This window comes from Anser anser, assembly GCF_964211835.1.
Source record: "Anser anser genome assembly, chromosome: 3".
Lineage (NCBI taxonomy): Eukaryota > Metazoa > Chordata > Aves > Anseriformes > Anatidae > Anser > Anser anser.
Genome location: NC_139722.1, coordinates 9,888,641 through 9,908,422, shown reverse-complemented (window position 1 = coordinate 9,908,422; position 19,782 = coordinate 9,888,641). Strand labels below are relative to the sequence as shown.

At 36.5% G+C, this 19,782-nt stretch overlaps 1 long non-coding RNA gene across 1 annotated transcript in view; it reads left to right on the top strand.

Moving 5' to 3' along the window:
- LOC310897333 overlaps positions 1 to 19,782 on the top strand; it is a 58,376-nt gene that overhangs the window by 27,476 nt on the left and 11,118 nt on the right. The window contains exon 2 of the long non-coding RNA XR_014582226.1: positions 19,265 to 19,329. This is a non-coding gene — a long non-coding RNA (uncharacterized lncRNA). The remainder of the gene's footprint in view (positions 1 to 19,264; positions 19,330 to 19,782) is intronic.

Here is a 19,782-nt window from a genome sequence, read left to right as displayed (position 1 = left end):
CCCCATTTCTCTTCCTGTCCTTGACTACCCATCCTCCTCTTTCTCTTTTCATTCCTCTGATTAGGAACATGAAGTCTCATCTTGGATATGCTTTTTAAAATGGCTGGAAAGGGGCAAATGCTGGATCAAACGAGATGGCTAATTTATTCTAATCAAATTCAAAACACTTAATTAATGCAAAGTTCAGACTACAGAAGTCAGCCAAGTCTGTGTTTCTGTTGGAACCTCAGCATGTAGATTTCTTTACTGTTTATGATTTCTAACTGTACAAGCCTATCAGGAAAATATTCTTCCTCTCTATTGCTTTTTTTTTTTTTTTCTCCAGATAAAAAAGATAAGAGCTTTAGGGGCGGGGGAAGGTGTGGGCTTACAAAAACAAGGAGAAAATTTAACTAGGAAAGTTCATTGCCTTTTTGCTAAGAAGCTAGAAATTGAGCAGCCATTCCTGGCTGTGTCAGAGGTGTCAGTGTCCCCATGGGGGACCTGCTGTCCCATCTGTGGGCCTACACTCAGAAGTTCTTAGAGTAGACAGAGGCATAGTAAAGGCACCCTGGGAGTGGGGTTAGGAAGAAGTTCCCCTTCATTGTAGAACAAGCAGGAGAAAAGAAGGGAGAAGGAAGACAGTGGGAAGGAACATTGCCTGATTCAACACAGCTTGGTTCTTCCCTTTTGTTCTCTGCAGCATAAAGGTAGCCCAGAGGAAAGAGAATGCAGTTTAATTTTTGTTTATGTCTCACTGCAAATGCAGACTCTGATTCATCTGCACAACTGTGGAAATCAGTCAAAAGATGCTGACATAAAATATCTCAGCTTTTAATTGAGTTCTGGCAGTCCAAATTCCTTAGGCTTTTTGAAAATCACAGCGTGGAGCTCCAACATAGTGCACAGAGATGAACTGAAAAGCTAACATGGCTGAGCCTGGCTTATTTAAAGCACGAAAGTCACAGAGAAATAATACTTTATTTCATACTAGGAAAAAAAAAAAAAAAGGAAGAACCAGAGCAATAACAGAGCACCTCCCTGCTCTACAGCTGCAAACTCCTTCTCTGACTGATGTCTCCTTTGAGAAATGCTGATGGGCTGTTCCTGCCCGCTGCTCCTGGCTAGCTCTGGAGCTGACTCCCTCCAGAGGGCTTCCAGGGATCACTGGGCACTTAACCTTTGTCTCCTGAGCTCGTTTCAACACAGCCCACCTGGATCTTTTTGATGGACCTACACGCTATTGAGGCAGCAGAGGACTGCAACTGCACTGCCAAATGCCAAAAGAAAAAAAGAAAAAAAAAAGGCAAAGCAATACCTTGAAATCTCAAGTATTAAATTTGCTTGCCCATTCATGCTGTATATATTTTTCACTAACAGAAAGCTGCTGGGTCAGCAGGATACACTCCTGCCTGAGCACAATGAACCATTACATGAAGTACAAATTATTACTATTATTTCTTTTGTTTCATAATAAAAAAGAGAGAAACCCATGTGATGCATGACTAATCAAGTTCTTTTGTTTCAAGCAGCACAAGAAGCATTTAATGTCCCCAGTCAGCTTTGATATACTGGTTGGTAAACAGCAGTGATGCTTGCAGAAGACTGCAGTGATTCAGTTAGGTAGCATCAGTTTTACTTAAGGCTTTTTCAGAAGCCCAGAACCCAGAAGAATGTCTGGGAAAGGCTTAATAGGCAGAGGGGCAGAACTGTATTCTTCTGTGATAAATTGAGTACATAATGAGTAATGACAGCGCTTTTTGCTTTTTCTTTTCATTTTGTGTCACAAGCAAGCAAAATAATTAACCAAGTCCTCTCAAAAGGGATTTTTCTCAGTGAACATCACTGATGACTGTATTTTTTCAGCTGCACTGATTCAGAGTATTTTGTATCACCTTTTACAAAGCCAAACAAAGCTTAATGGCATTTCCATTAAATTTCAATTGAAATACTTCCAAAACAGTTCTTCCATAAAGATAGGCTATTTGTCCTGATACAGCTCTCCGATAAGACTTCATCTGGAATAGCATGTACTGTTCTGGTCAGCATTTTCAAGAAAGCAGAAAAGTCTAGGACAATAAGGGGGATTAAGTTCTTATCAGATGAGATGGAAGTACCAAGCTTACTCAGTGCAGGAAACAGAGGCAAGGAGCACGCACTTGTGGTTTGGTAGTGTATTTGTAAAGGAAGCATGCACACAAGGAATGACTGTTGGACAGTGTTGGCATAAGAACAAACTGAGATGAAGTGGTCATGAAATCTGACACAGCGAATTGAAAGGGTTCTAAGCATCGTGTTCTTGGATGACGTTCTGGTAATTGTAAAGGGCTTTACGTAGCACAGACCTTGGACAGACCTTGCTCACTTTGTGAAAGAAATTGCATAACATAATTCCCTCTGACAAAAATGGATGTTCCTTTAGGTCACACATTCCCAATGGCAGCAATGTCCTAACAAATGTGTTCTTTACCATCTCTAATCTTCCTCAGCCAGAAATAATGATTTTTAAAGTGAAGCTGGCCAAATGAGAAGGGCAAATATTGACTCTCTCTGCAGAGAACACATTATTAAAAACACAAGAAAATCTGTCTCTCTCACCATGCAACCATTCCATGGTAAACCAAATAGGATCAGGTTGCATCAAGGAAAAAAGAGGAAACTCTGATTTCATGGCTTTGTTTCTCTTCCCATTGGTGTTAATAAGTAATGACTGTGAAATAAATAGAATTATATCAATGAGACTAGAATAAAATCCAGCCTTTTTATGAGAACAAAATAGGGAGAAAAAGCTCTCTTTTATATGTGATGCATTTAACTAACCAGTTACTAAAACTGATGAAATACTTTTGTCAATTTTATTTAAAATTATAGCAGAAAAATCTTGTTTACAACATAAAAATGTTGAAAAAACTTGTGGTTATTTCTTGGTGTGATATAAAAGGTTGCCAAATTTGATCATGTCTTGCTAAAAGCCTGGCATTCCAAAATAGGAATTTTGATGAGAGAAGTTCCATTAACTTTCAGCCAATGAAATTAACACTCAGGACTTCAAATTCATGTGCCTGTTGCTGGAGAACTTTTAAATAAACCTGCAAAACTGTCGATTCTCACAGGCGGACTTTGTGATAGGCTCACAACAGGTTTTTTTTTTTTTAAATAACCTTCATTAATTCAAATTCTGAAACTAATGGTCCTTATAGATACAGTCCAAAGCTTTTCCTATTTCACATAGACTTTATTTTATTGCATTATATAGGAAAATATTGTTTTCTACCCAAAATGATAAGTAAGATGCTTTCTCAGATGTTGTTTCCTGTTAGTAGAACTGGAATAGGTGGGCTTCCTTGTATAGGGAAAGGCAGATTTTAGTGGCCATTTGTTACAATAAAAATTGTCATCAAGAGAACAAATTTAGCAAGGCAGTATTTGCTGTTTTCAGAAGGCAGGCAATGTTATTCACATTCGCACACTGACAGTCTTTTCTCTTGATGAACAGCTATTTCTTTTATGCCATTTCTGCAAAACTAATGGCTTTCCTGGGTTGTGAACTGATGCTCCCCTTGAAGGGTTTTAACGTAGTGCTTGAACAACCAATCAGATATCTGCAGAGCGTATTCAAGTAGCATCATGACCTAATATATTGTATTAATATCTATAATTGTATAATAACAGTATATGGTTAATATAAGCCATAGATATCTTATCCTTCACCATCCCCTCTGGCAACTACCAAAGCAAGCGTCTCACCTTTTATGTGTAATAAACCCACAATTTCCTTTATTTCTTCATGTTAGCATATGTTTCATATGTTTTTCTTTCCCCTGCTGTCTGCCTCTGGTGATTTGCCAGCCCACCCAGTGCATGGAGGAGGGCGTCACTTTTCACGACAAAACTGAGATGGTTTCATGACACTGCTCCCTAGCTGTGGGTCAGAGAAGGGCTGCACAGATGAATGGATGAGTACCATTGTGAAAACTGTGGACAGCTTTATTTGACATCTCCTATCATGGTATCTAGGTGGCTTAAGCCCCCTGGAGACTAACCACAGAGATGGCCTGGAGCAGATGGCCAAAACCTGCACTACAGGAGACAGCTGAAGGGCTGCAAGGCAGCAGGGCCAGAGTTAATGCAGCAACACTTTCACATGAAGTGACATGCTAACATGCTTTCACGTTAGAGGATGTCCCTTAAGCTCCTAAATCAAGAAGGTGATTTCAAAATTGTCATCCTTTACTTGGAAAGATAATAAATCATCTAAATCATTCTTTTCTTTAGTGTTGTACCACAAAAGTGATGGATCTCTGAAGCCATTATAAAGGCAAAACTGAATTTCATTTAAGGTATAGACGTTAGGTTTCCTAGTTCTACCCCTGTTCTTTATCCAGAAGAGTCTTCTACTTCCTCCCACCCATGGCAAAGAAATAGAAAGGTCATTGCAGTGTACGTTAGTATCTTTTATAGTATCATACATTGACTGAGAGTTCAAATATGGAAAGTATTATAGTACTATGCTATGTTACATGATTAGAAGCACATTTTGCTGGAGATATGATCTGGGTTACCAACAAAATAAGTATGTATAGGATCTGGTTTAACTTAGTTATCCTTTTGTCCTTTTTTTCTGCTTATTGTTATGTAACAGTAGTGATGGTGAAATGCATAATGACTATTCCGGACAGTATGATAGAGCATCATATGGCATTTATATAGGCGGGTAAAGCATATAAACATATGAAAGTCATTTAAAGATACAATTAAACTTCTAAACAAAGAGCTTCATAAATATTTCATTTGAAAACTCAGCATCAACCAACTACCTGAGGGCTAAGGGGACTTTTTTTTAATACAACATAATAAAGATTTAATAAAAATGCTGTTGTTAGAGGTGCAAGTGTGTTAACTCTCTCTGACAGAGGGCTATTAAAATGTATCCTTCAGTCAATTCCTTCTTGCATTTTATTTAAACCAGCAAGGTTCTGTGAGTTTACTGCCTAGGATTATGGTAAACAATAGAAGCAGTATTTACAAGTTATATTGTATTGCATATATCTATATAAACCTTTAATTTAGATAACTCTTTCTTCATCCTAAGGATATTCTGCTAGTTGGTATGAATTCTGAGCTATCTGCATAGTCTGTGATCAGTTTTATTCAAGTCAATCCTTTAATGCACTCAATACAACAAAACAGACTTCATGGGTTTTCTTTCAATGTAGGGCTAATGCTGGATTGTCTGTTTTTCATGACTAAATCCACCATTCCAAAGACATGTCATATTTGCCATTACGTGAAGATTTTAAATCCAGAGTCAATATGATTCTGAATCACGTTCCGTAGCAAATAAAATAATTATGTGAGTAATACAGAAATTGTTGTGGGAAATTTATAGTCTGTTATGCAAGTCATATTAAGCAGGCGTAAAACCTTCTTTGTCTTTAAAAAGAAGGAACTATAAAATAAATGTGATTTTTAACTATCTTAAGCACCCCAGGGAGACCCTGATAATCCTTGAGTATCACTACTGTACTTCATTCCAGGCCAGTGTTTCATAATAAAATTGATAAAAAGTCAGTAAAAGACATTTTAAAGTTTTGAAGTAAATGCTGGCCAATGAGATCAGAATCCAGGGGAATCAGATGTTCTTCAATATTTTGTATATTGACAGAATGGGAACATGAGAGAGAGAGATGGAAAGGAAGCTTCACCAGATTGTAATACATAGTGTAAAGGAAAATAGGTTATCTGGAGATTCATTATGTTACATTAAAGCATCCAGAAGAATGTCAAAGGTTAGGCCCGGACTAAAACCACACTTTAATAACTTTAATACAGGGAAGCAAAGAAGGATGCTATTTTAATATTTACTTTTCTTTCTTTCTTTATTTTTTTTTCCTCCTGGCAGATCAAAGTTATGTTTTGTGTTCTTCAGTTTTAGGACTAAGGTGGAAAAAGCTCAAGACATTTGTTGTGTTAAGGTGGAGAAGCACCAGTGTCTTTATTTTTCAGTCAGGATGTGATATTTCATATTTTTGCATGTTTGTTTTTTTTTCTCCTTTTCATTTCACTGGGACACTTTTTAATAGAACTTCTGTTAATATTTTTTTGCGCACATAGCATTTTGTTATTTTTAAAGGTTTTATAGGTGATAGAACTACCTATTATTAAAATTACCTAATACTTCCTATTATGAAACCTTGATTTAATCCGTTCATAATAGTGCCAAACTGTAACTGTTTTGACTGAAGTTTTCCATGCCAAATAGCTGTCTCAGGCTGTACTTCTCTGGAAAGCTCCAGCCAAAATAGTTCAGCCATTTCTAGGAATGATGCAAGGAAAAAATATGTATTTTTGCCCATGTCACTGAAGTTATTGAAATCCTTGCTTTGATATGTGTCAGTGCACTGAAACCTTGGGAAAGAAAAGTGAGAGTTTTCAGGGGTTGAATAGGTATGTCTCTGGTGGTAATTTTTGCTACTTCAGTGGAGATGCAGATAAAAAAACTTGAGTTTAATGGATTCAAATCTCCAAAGCATGATCAAGTGTATCGATATCCCTAGAGTTTTCTTTACTCTAAAGGCACCATCCCCGACCAAAAGCCTGAGCTCACAGTACCAGGCAAGGATGGGCTTTCTGGCTTACATGGACACTAAAATAAGAGCAGTAAACTGGTCTTGCATTATATTCTTTATGAAAGTTTTCTGGTTTCCACTATAACTTTCATCTAACACAAAAAAGTGAAGGAACTGTGTGTTCAGATGCACTAGCTGAGTTTGAGAAAGAAAAGGGCTGGACAGAAACAATCTATCTCGAAGAACAAGGACTCAGAGGCCTAGGGGAGAGAGAACAGAAAACTCAGGAAACTGAAGACAGGAAGTTAAGATTGTCTGGGCAAAGAGTCTAGAACTAGGAATAGTAGTAAAAACTGGAAGTGGGAAGTGAAAATTCAGGACATCAAAATATAAGAAATTCCACTATTTATAGTGCCTATGCATTATGGCACAACTTTTAGTTTGAGATCTGTAGTTTTTTTTTTTTTTTCTGGGATCCCTGTCCCAATCAGAGGGTAGAGATTGTCTGTAGTTTGCATCACAGATAAATTTGTCTTCATCACTCATTTGTTGCAGAAGTGGGAAGGAATGTAAAGCTGAAGCAAGAGGTTTCAGTAAGAGAGAAGGAGACCCTCATGAGGAAGGCGTGAATGCTAGTCTAGACAATTGAATTCCCTTTCTGTCTCAACCTGAGATATGTGATACTGGGACAGTTATTTAAACTTTTCGTAGATTGCTGCTAACAGAATGTGCTTCATTTTCTTGGTACCCAGCCTGAGAGCGTGGAAACAAATTTGACAAAGTGCTGAAGACTCCCAGCTGCAACTTAGGTCAACGGGAGCTGTAAATCAAATCCAAGGTATTTCAAATTGGATGCTCAAAATTCGTGGATATTATTAACCATAATCTCTTTGCTTCAGTTCTGTATTTGTAGGATGCGCATAAAACCCATTATCTCACAACGATGTTGTGGACATAATTAATGTTTGTAAAGCTTTCAAAACTATACCAATGAGTGTCATAAAAGAAAACTCATGGGAAAGTTAATAAATGTCTTTAGAGAAGGGTTTGAATAGTGTGAAACAAAGATGGCATGAGGCCATGCATTGAAAAATGGGACCATGTATTGAACAATGAACTAAATATTGAACGGCTGTTCATTAAGTAAGCACCATCCAATCTGGACAATGAAATGACTGGGGTGCTATGGAAAAAAGTTTGTGATCACATAAATAAAGCCTGTATCAAAATGTGTATGCTCAAGGTAAATCAGCTGAGGTTGTATGGACAATGTTATTTCTGGTAGGCTTTCACTTTTGAATGAGACTTAAAAATGTTTTTTATTATGTTATTTTTTAGACATGCATCTTCAATAAAAAATGCTCACCTGTCAATGAATACAATAAATGATAGAGAAAAAAAGATGGGAAAATAGAAAAAAACAACATAGAGGTTATGCTGAAAAAGAGTGTCTATGAATGGAGAGGGAGGATGAAGTGGATGGAGACAAGGGGAGAATATGAAAGGATGTTCTCTTTGGTGTCCTGGGAGGTCTATACAAGAACATGGACAGACTTTCATTCTCCATCATTTAAAATGCTTAACATTTTCAGTTAAAAAGTGCACTTATTATAATGCTTTTGAAGTCCACTTCTGAAAAGGAGACATGGATTTCCCATTCTCATCAACTGCTGAACCTTTTAGGCAATGTTCAAAAAGTCCTATCCTTAGATTTTCCCATAGCCATTACAGATCAGCGTGTTTCACTGAAGTCCAGCTGACTTCCTAAATAATAATGCTTTTCCAAGAGTTTAGCAAAAAAGTGATAAGTTCACAGTTCTACACTCATTCATGTGCTTGCCTCGTTCAGCATTGTCTATCATGTTTGAATGACACATTTCTTTTAGAATGTCTTAAGTTTTACATTTAACATTATATTTTTCCCTTTCCTTTTACTATGAAACAAACTAAGAAAAAATCTGCAAATACTTTACATAGGAGTTGACATTGTAAGTGGGAAGATCACGCAGAGCATATTTTGTTGAGCTGTCAATGCGCTGCCCTTTGTAGTCAGACTGCTATGTTCATTTGTGTTCTCTTCAGATACACATTTGCATCCCTTTTTTTCTGGACACACTTTGTTTTGCAGATCAGTTATGGTCACTGAGCAATTGTTGTCCATAATCCTTTCACTGCTACTTTATGTTCTCTCTCTCTTGGGCTCATTAACTTACCATCTCCTGCCAAGGACTAAATGCTTTTTGGTACAGTTACTGTTGTTTCTATGTAAGTTTGTAATATTCAATTTGATGAGCTTGAAGCTTCTAGATGCTCTAGCAACTTCTATAAAAAGGTTAATCCAGAGTGGACTTGTCTCAATAATATTCAGGCTGGGAGTAAACTAAATATTTTCCCCACATCCTTCTCAAAAGTAAATGACTGAAAGCACAAAAAAGAGTAAAATAGAGACTAGGTGCAGTTACTATTCATAGCAACTGATATTCTGTACGTATATCCCCATGATATTGTTATGATTTGATCCTTCAAGTGTGCATTCTAAATAAAAGTTATGCTGAAGATATTAAAAGATACTTCTTGACCTAACCGTTTAATTTTAATAGAGCTAGAGGTGATCATAATGATCTTGAAGGTCCCTAGGTCAGAACTACAGGTTCTTTAATAAAAGCTTTTTACTTCACATGGCTTGACCTTTATACTGAGGTTTTATTATTTCTATAGCGTATCCTTTTCTTATAATTACTTGTGCTTCTATAAAATACTAGCTTTGACTGTTTGGAATGATGAATTGTAACAATGATTTTTTTATGGTACTGTTAGAAAACAGGAAGAAAAAGCTTTTTAAAGAGACTAGTATTACACTGCAACACAGGGCACTATATTAAATACATCGAATTTATCTTAAATACACAATACAACTTCATCGTTAAACTCTGTTTGAAGTTTTCTTTACTTAACTTACATTATCTCAGTGGGCAATCATTCCCTGGAACATTTTGAAACAAAGGGTAATTTCAGTTCTAACTAGCACAGAGTCTTTTAGAAAGCACTCTTCACCAATCATCATGCCATATTCTGGCCTATAATTTTAATAACCTTGTCAAGCAAGAGAAAAGAAATGCACAAATCATGGGAATACAGTATATTCGGATTATGTAAATGAGCACTAGCAATATTGTTTTTATATAGCCCATAAAAAGAGAGAAAATACAGAATCAAATAAAAGATTAATGAATATGTGCAGGGGTGAATATTAGGGTAAATGCAATACAAAACACCCATAGCGCTTCAGGAATTTTAATTAGGCAATTATCCATAACAAGTTTCTGATGAATTTAATTTTTACTTGCTTTGTAACTTAAGAAATTTGGAACTCCATGAAGTCAAAGAGTTTAAAGATGAATAAATAAGGATGATATTTTTAATTATATCAGATCTCTTAGTAAATCAAATTACTTAAAACAGTAGAGCTCAGTGGTATATCTGTCCTAAATTTGTAGCATTGTAAAGTCATAATTTTGATATTAAAATGAAACATGAAATCATGTTCATCCATCCAGATTTTTATTCAGGTTTCCAGCAGGGTTTTCAGATGCTTAGAATTTATGGGACTGTCAATAATCCTAACAATAATTTAGTTAAGGAGAAACCTCATGATTGAATGTTAGAAATTTAAACTACTTAAATCAGTTCAAATATATATTCTTAAATCTTAAGAATATATGGCCATGATTTTTTTTTTTTTTCCTCTGGACAAAGTAGTCCACAGTTATTCTAAAATCTACTTATTGGTATATAAAACATAGTCATTTAGTATTAATTCTTCTTTTGTAGCAGTTCAGTAATAGTTAAATTAAAGCCCTTTGGTGAATATGATTCTAGAATAAGTGAATCTTCTTGGAAATTACTTGAGAATAAAATCATCATGTTAAAAAAACGAAACAAAAGAAAACAAAACAAACACACACAATAAAGTATAGGTAAAATTATTGTTGAGTGGTTACAGTAGAATATGCCCTGATTTTCCCAGGTTAAAATAAATAAATTAATAAATCTATATTATGTCTTTCTGATTAAAAATTACTTTAAATTGTAATTTTAAGGTTTTGTTTTGCTTTGTGTTAAATCACTGGTAGGTAAGACTAGCAATTTACCCTCAACTTATTTTGATATAATACTTATTTGTTGAGTGTAGCTTGTGGCAGAACTGAAGGCTCTGGTCTGAGCTGAAATGGGGCTTCCGGGGCCATGGGCAGGGAGTAAGGGTGACAGCCTCAAGTGAGGCCGGGGATGTTTAGGTTGGGTATCAGGAAGAATTTCTTCATGAAGAGGGTGGTCAAACATTGGAACGGGCTGCCCAGGGAGGTGGTGGAGTCCCCAGTCCTGGAGGCATTTAAGGGACTTGCGGATGTGGCACCAAGGGACGTGGTTTAGTGATGGGACTTGGTAGGTCAGGCTAATGGTTGGACTTGATGATCTTGAATGTCTTTTCCAACCTAGATTATTCTATGTTTTTATGGCCTTAATAACAGATATCGCATTTGAACCAAGGATATATGCCCCAACAAAAGTGTTGATCAACAATCTTTGGTTTATCCCAAGAAGAGTTTTCAGCTTTCAGCTTTATGACCTCATTTACTGACTTGGTCCAGAATGTTTTCAGAGGTTTTTGAAAGCGATTCCTATACAGCGGTCTACTCACCCTCTTCCTTTTAAAAATTTGAAGGGAACTGTTCAGAATAAAATGCTTTGCATTGGGTGGCACAAACCAAATGGATCTAAGGGTGTTCCAAAAACACTTCCTTTATGTTCTCACAGCAGGAATTCAGGCCACCTAACTTATAGGCACTAAGTTTTGTGACATTTTATGCAACACATTCAGTGTTCTGTGAAGTCACATGTCTGGGCAAGCCTGAGTCCCTGGAAGAGGAGGAATTAGAAACACATTCTGAAGCAGTGATTTATGGATCAGGGGATGAGTTGCACCATGGGCTTGCACAATGGTGTAGGATTCTGGGAGTATCTGTAATATTCATACTCAGTGGTGGGAAAGAGCAACTGGTGACCAGTCAGAAATGAAGTCCAGTCAACAAGATACAGTGAGGGTATTTGTAATAACCTACTTCAAGCCTAATGAAAGTTTGATGTTAAAAGCATTTCACAAGGTGTTTATCACCCTATATGAGCAGACATGGGTGCCCACTTTCCTAGCAGTTGCAAGCAGGAGAGATACGTAGGGGTACTTTTTGCAAATCCATGCTCCACCAAGTCCTTCTCTACACTCCGTTTAAGAATTCAGGGCAGAAACCTATCTTAGTTGCTTTTAATCATTCTTTGAGGTAGTCTCTTCTTCCTGCTGCTGATATTAGAAATATGTAAGCTAGGCGACAGGAAACATTTCATACCTACACTGGTGAGTTTTTGTGTTTGTCTTCTCGTGTATGTAAGGTTAATGGATTACATTACTGAATAACATCTACTCTAAGGGCCTTTTGGGGGGCGGTTCTTGCTTTGCCATCCTTCACTCTAAGTGTTTTGTGGAGCTTCCATTAGGTCTTTTCACTGTAGTGTAAGTTCCTTAGTATCCCCATGTGCCTTTTGAGGTTAAAATTTTTATGTCAGTAACTTTAATTTCTTCTCAAAAAATCCATTTTGAAGCTCTGTGGAATTTAGGGAGAGTCTTTCCATGCTCTCTGAGTTGTATTTAATTGTTTTTCTCATAAATCACATACTTTGTTTTGATGCAAAACACAGCGACAGAAGAGAATCTGACATTTTATGTAACTAGCATGTCATTTATAAGTTCTCCATTAGACAAAACATTTGTTTAGATTCTCTGTTATTCATTTATTTTCATGTCAACACCAAAACCAACTGCAGAAGTGAACAGAGATGAATAATAAGACAAACTGTTTTAGTATCAATGTACTCTGCCTAAGGCAATATACTGTGCAACTGGTGAAGAATGCTTATTTCCTTCCCAAAACCTCTGCTGAGAACCAGCTCTTATAAACAATCTCTTACTCTTTTGTCTTAAGGGGGAATTTTCATCTATCACCAAGACAAATTCAGTTGATATTTCATTTAAAATTTTTATGGTAAATTGGTAAATAATATTTATCAATTATGAATGTTTTCTCTAGTGTTGCATTATCTTTGCTGTGTCTGGCTCTTTCCCAATTGTTTTTCTCCATTTAGTAAATAAAAAAGAAAGCATACAAGAAATAAAAGACAATGGTCCCATTAGCAGACAGATATTATAATATATGGCTTCTGAGATATATACATAGATCTCATAGATATTATGAACAAATATAAATATTTCAAGCGATCTACTGCAGCAATAGCAATATTCCTCTCATTAAAGCTGAGAGGATAAGATGTTTCCTGAAGAAAGATGATGGCTAGGAAGCCACTGATATTGCTCTCAAAACATTTGTACTCCTAAGTTGCCTTTGGAAGAAAAAAACAGCCAGGAGTAGTCTGTCAATAGCAGAAGTAGCTGATTCTCAGAAATCATCTCTGACAGATAAGTAGGAGCCCCCAGAGATTTCCAGTTGGACTTTGTGTTGGGTGATGCACATGCAGTAAGTATGCAGGTTCCAAGACTAGCATGAATCCAGAATTCAGGTATGTGGAAATATCACATGCACAGTTCAGATGATTCACAAATACATAGTACCTTTGCTGATTTCTGGGAGCTCTGCGCCTATACTGATAGGAAGACATCTTTTACAGTAATGCATATGTTCTTTCAAGTATTGACAAAAGAAGATGTGACCTAACCAATCAGAATAATTAGACACCAGTGATCTAGTTTATTCCCTTGCAAAAATCAAATGAATCACTGAAGAATAACTTTGAATAGATTAAGTTGCCCCATTGTTTAAATATTCCAAGTCTTGAAGCTTCCTTTACTTCCTCTGTTGCATGGTTAAATGGGTCTCAGTTGATTCTGCCTCAATTCTCACTTACTTGTTGTCATCCTACTCCTCCACTCAAGCTTTTCATATCATTCTAAATAATTCTGTTACAACTTCCGTGTTATGGACTTTCAAATATTTATATGTTGTTATTACATTCTCTCTTTGTTAAGCGCTTAACCTTCTGTTGTTTTCACACATTCATTTAAAATCAACTGCTATGAAACCTTGGAGACTTTACATACTTTCCTATGAATTCCTTCTAATTTGTCAATAGCTTCCAGTGAGCAAGATGGGTGGGAGCATGGAAAACTCAAGGAGATAAAAGGAAAAAGAACATTCCTTTTTCCATATACATGTATTTGTTGGTCAGAGTTATACTTGCTCTTGTTATGGTCATATAACCTTGTAAACTTGCATTAAATTTGCATTTGCCTCTCATACCGAAGTCTTTGCAGCATTACTACTTGCTAGGTATCTTCCTCATAGTGAAATGAGTGTCTGTGGTCTGGTTTATTTGTCCTAGAAGCTTTTTTTTTTTTCTGTTAAATAACACTAACTTATATTTTATCTTGATTTTTTATTTTCCACAGTACCCTTCTGTTAATTACTTGCATTCAGGAGGTCTTAAAATTGTCAAGTAATTTAATTCTCAGAAAGTCTCAGTAATATATTTCTCACCAAAAGTCTGGGATTGCTGTTGAAAACAGGTTTGTGAGTAATGGAAATCTGGTGAAGTATATGTTGGGACATAAGTAAGTTAAATTCTCATTCACAAAGAAATAACAAGGAACATTAATCTTAAAATAGGAAAAATAGAAACAATGCAAAACCCAATACATGTAATAGTTTGGTGGTAGACAGTTCACTTAAGATTTTTAGCTTGCATTTTATCTCTACTCAAAACTTATATAGACTTCATGACCACTAGACACCAAGACGGAGAATGTCTCAGATAATGATGATAGCCTGTAAAGGGCAGAGGAAAAGACTTACAAACAGAAAATCACATTTTTCATTCTGAAGACTTAGTTGCAGTCTTGTGTGGGGACGATATGTCTGAGTGTTTTGGACTGCGAGTTAAACATGACGGTATTCCTCTGTTTCTAAATGTTGCAGTTACTACTTCTGTGGAACACTGATAAACATGGTGCTATTTCCTTCTTGTAATTTAATGTCTCAAAAATTAATTAAATTAACAAATCCTTCCCATGAAAAATCTTCTGCGGCCGTCTGGTGTCCTACTGAGTAAAAGAAAGAAAACGCTTTCTGCCAATTTTTCATGTGAACAGCATAGCCACCCACACTCAGAATTGCAACTTTTCTCTACTTGAGTTCATTATGATGGCAAAAGGTTGAGCAATCTCGTCAGTATAGTGCAGAGAATTTAGTTTCCAGACAAGGGCCAGGTAAGAAATAGTGCAGGAGTGACTTACTCGCTCTTTTACCAGTTTAGCCTAAAATGTTATGTTGGTTTACGCCAGCTGGTTTATGAATCAGGGTGGAGACTGAGGAGAAATTACCAAACTATTCCAGCTTTCACAAATTGCTGGGTGAGTGTGAAGTTTCTGCTCTCTGTTAAGATAGCTGCTAAGTTCACGTATGTGTTGCAGACCTCAAAAAGGTTATCAGTCCTGAAGTTGAACACTGATACCTTCAGTGAAGGACATTCAACAAAAGAATTCAATGACTTGTAATTAACTTAAAGAGTCCTCAGTATTTCTGACACAACCTTGTTCAGCATTTTGCTAAGTATTATTGCTAGTAAGCGCAGTCTAGTCTGCCTTTGCTAAGTTTTTGGGTTGCTATTTAATACAAATTTAATTTTTTCAGTTTCTGTGATTTAGTTGTTTGTAAGAATCTTGACTGTTAAAGCCCTGATCATGTTTGATAAAGGTGTCTTTCTATGTTGGTAGGGATTCCTCCTAAAATCTTTTGGAACCACTGGGTGCAGGAATCATTCCACTAACTCCTGTTGAAATTTTTCTTTTTGATGTATTGATTAGAAATAGTCCAATGGAGAGAAGATTCTGTGAATAATTTATTTGCATTTAATAATAAGTCTGTGATCATACCAATTAAACAATAAATGTAACATTTCAAATATTTCCAACCTATTGGAAGAAACCAAGTCAGAAAAGTTCTTTTCAAATAATAAAGTCAAGAATTACATGACTGCCGGGAAAAATGCGATTTCTTCATCTCTGGTTAAATAAACTACTCCTTGGAGTTTTGTTTGTTTGTTTGTTTATTTTTACACAGGTACATGTGCACATATTTTATTCTTTATTGTACTGGAAAGTCAATAAAGGATGTAGGTTTTGCCAACTGGAAGGATTTTCTACTTTTTTCTTTTTTTTTTTTTTTTTTAAAGGAGATGTGCAATAGATAGGAACTTCCTGGATTTCCATCTACTTCTGGTAGATCAGGTGCTGGCTATATTCTTCTGCCAGATGTCATTTTTTTCTTCTGATCTTTGAAGACTGTACATAAGTGTTCTCAGTGGAGTTTAGAATTCAGAATACAATGATAGAAAATTGTGCTTAAAAATAAGGTGGAAAGTTATGCAGTGCACATAAGAGATATTTGGAATAACACAGATTAGGATGTAATAGCTTCTTATTATCATTGTAAGTATTTCAGTCAAGACTGAACATCTTTCTAAGAATGCTAAGTTCAGGGCTAACAGTAGTTAGGAATGTGATGTACTAGTTATTGGTCAAGCCCTTTGTCCTGCATATTTTGGGAGTTCATTCTCTCTTCACTTTCTAGGTGTACAGAAATTGTTGGTATGGGACAAAAGTGGTGGGTGGGTGTTTTCATTTTGTTTGTTTGTTTGTTTTTCAAACAGGAAATGAGCTAGAATGCTATGTATTTTACAGACTAATTAGAGAAACACTGAGCAAAAATCGTAAATGCTGTGACATTAATGAGGACTCTTGTAAGAAAATTAGTTCTCTGCTTACCATCTTTAAGTTTGAAGTTTTCTTTTTTCCTTATATCAGCTGTTTTCCATGTCCCCATGAAAAGGGTTGACATTGCCTCAGCTGTAATTTTGGTGTGTTGGTAACTTACATTGAAGTTGCAGCTGTATGAAGTGATGGCTTTGTTGAAGGGGTTTTCCCCCTTGCCAGTAAAATGCCAAATGATTTCCTATCCTACCCTCTTGATTTGCTTTACAAATAAGATAAAATTAAAAAGAAAAAAAAAAAAGAAAAAAGAAAAAAGGAGGGTATTAATATGTGGTTAAATTTGCTGTTTAGACTGCTTTTTTACAGTATGCTGGCTCTATGGCTGATATGCTTTTTTATGATTTGAATCTACTCCCCTTGAAATTGGTGGAGAAGTTCCCATTTCTTTATTGAAAGTATTTTTGTAGTCTCACTTGCTAATATGGTAGTTTTACTGTTTATTACAGTCTGGTGCCAAACCTCTGTGTTGGACTTGTAGCTCCACTGAAGTCCCCAGAGGCAAGGAGATTGAATACCACCTGAGAATCTCTGTGCCTCACAGTCATGTCTTCCTTTTCTTCACTGCACTTTCCCAGATGCTGTTTTTCTTTGAGAATATGGTTTCCAGCACTAAGCTTTGTCTTTAAGCAGCTATTCACTCTGTACTAATAGAAGGAAGGAATTTTTTAATGACTGTACTTAGTGTTTGATATGATGTCAAACTGATACTGTGAAGAAGTCTACAGTTTAGCTCACCTGCCATCCCAGCTGGGTTTGCTGTTCATGTGCCAGGTTTTTCTCCCCTCCCCTCCTCTCCTCTCCTCTCCTCTCCTCTCCTCTCCTCTCCTCTCCTCTCCTCTCCTCTCCTCTCCTCTCCTCTCCTCTCCTCTCCTCTCCTCTCCTCTCCTCTCCTCTCCTCTCCTCTCCTCTCCTCTCCTCTCCTCTCCTCTCCTCTCCTCTCCTCTCCTCTCCTCTCCTCTCCTCTCCTCTCCTCTCCTCTCCTCTCCTCTCCTCTCCTCTCCTCTCCTCTCCTTTAATAAAAGTTGATCAATAAAATGGAAATAAAAATCACAGTCATCAGAACAATAAGAAACAAAAAAATTCAATGCCTGCATGTATTAAATCCTGTTATACCTAAAAGTTAACTTTCCTCGGCCAAAAGAAAAAAAAAAAAAAAAAGCAAAGTGGTAAAAGACTGAACTTGACCTGACAGATTGTATACACCTTATCTGGTAATATTAACATGCACTTGAAAGTTATTAGTGCCCCAAACCTTTCAATACCAAAGTGTGCCCTAAATGTTATTTGATACTAGATGTTACATAAATCTGTATTTTCATTACTAAGCAACTTTAGGATATGTAGTGTGTGTCTGAAAAAGGGCATGGTAATAACTCACTAATAATGGGTGCCATGTGGGGGGAAAAAGGCAATATTACCTACCTAAGAAATATAAAACATGGTTTATATTTTCAACAGTTTGAGAATGAAATGAAAACAGAATATTTGGTGCACCTGTAAAAACATATTTGATCATAATGGCAAGTACAGCATTCTTAGTGTGGGATTCATATTTCATAACTCATGTTCAAACAAGAAAAATGATTATAATGTTAAGTATTTCCTGAGTTTATTTTGATGGATGGCAGAATAAGTATCTTTTACTCATTAAAATACAGATTGGTATAATTTAATAAATGAATTTAATACACAGATGTTCAAGACTGTTTGAGTAGAGTGCATATTAATCAACTTCTCTATAACTGATCCTCTTTTATATTTTTTAAAAGAAATTTGCAGCAGCCAAAAGTTTATTAGATCTGTATGATCCAGGTCTGGTATCAGATATCAAGTATGTTGTTTGAATCACGTCAGGTGATCAAAGTGTTTCTTTTTGATTGATGAACCTGTAAACACCAAACTATTTGAGTGTTCATTGCTTTTGCATCTGTTGGAGACACTGACACATCCTTTGAAAAAATGGCCAAGATTTTTAAGAGTGACTTGCAATACTGGGAACTTCACTTTTGGGTGCCCTACAGAAAACTGATCTTTAGACAGTATTAAGTGCTTCAGTTTGAAAAGCTGTTTCAAGTTAGGTACTTCCAAAATAGGGCCCCCAGAATCATTTGTCACATATGAGAACTGTAACCCACAAATGCAGAGCTTGATTTTTCCCCATTTTTTTTAGGTATGTTTTTGCTTCACTGGCGTTGCACTGGACTTATACTCACATGAATAAGAAATTGGGTTGTCATTTTTTCAAGTGTGTATGATAGGAATATGTGGAGCTGCAAAGCATCCAAAGGAGCTTATAGGAAGAATTTGCAGAAAAGGCTAGATATCAGTGAAGTTTTGGCCTAAAATCCACAAAAGAACATCCACGTCCTGCTACACTTAACACTCTTTAAGGCGTCTGGCTTCTTGGAGAGACTATCTAGGCTTGTGAAGACCCTGTGTACAGATGCTAGGATCCCAGTATGCACCAGTCTGAGCTGCCATTGCTTGTCAGCAATGAACACGTGTGTGTTTCTGAAATTAGTAACGAGAATCCCTTCTTTCAGGATCTGTAGTTTAGTTGTCTTTGTTGAAATAGCTCTTTATTTATTTTTTTTTTTTTGATCTTGGCAAATCTCTCAAATCTCTCTTTTTGCTTTTGAAATAGGATGTGTGTGTGGTGCACTCTTTCATACGGTAGGTCAGGACTTTTCAGCGTAGGAAATGCAAGCACAACCAAATCCAGTCTTCTCCCCCGATCCCCTGAGAAGTCACTTAAAAAAAAATAAATCAGGTGCCAGGCAATTCTGCAGTGGGTACAACTGAATTTATGCCGTTTTGCATACAGGTCCTCACACTTTCTTGTACTACAAGGGACCACGAGTGAGTGTGATTCCCTATAGCCATGTACAGGTGAGTACAGTCTTCCAAGGAGCTTAATGTCCCTTTTCTTCAGGGCAACATGTGGGCATCCAACAAAGTGCTGGTACCAAAATACATTCAGAGTGTTTTCTTCATACAGGAAACATATTTTAATATAGTGTGAAAAAGTGACTGCTCCAAGTTAGTCTAAAGCCTAGTAAATAAGGAAGTTGCCCAGAGATACCTTGATTTAGAGCTTTTACCTCTGAGCAGTTGAGTAAAACCAAAGGAGTTCTTCCTCTTTTTGTCTCTTTCAAGAGAGGTTTTGATCTGCAACATTTGGACTGGGTTCCTGTCTTGCAGGTGAGCTCAAAGTGTACATCTCAGCCTGTGAATGTAACAGTGCCAGGGCTGGCTCAGTAGCCTGTAGGCCAGCTGGCACAGTCTGACCGTGTCCTCATATTAAATGGGATGGTCAAATGCAAACAGTCTGTTGGGAATGTT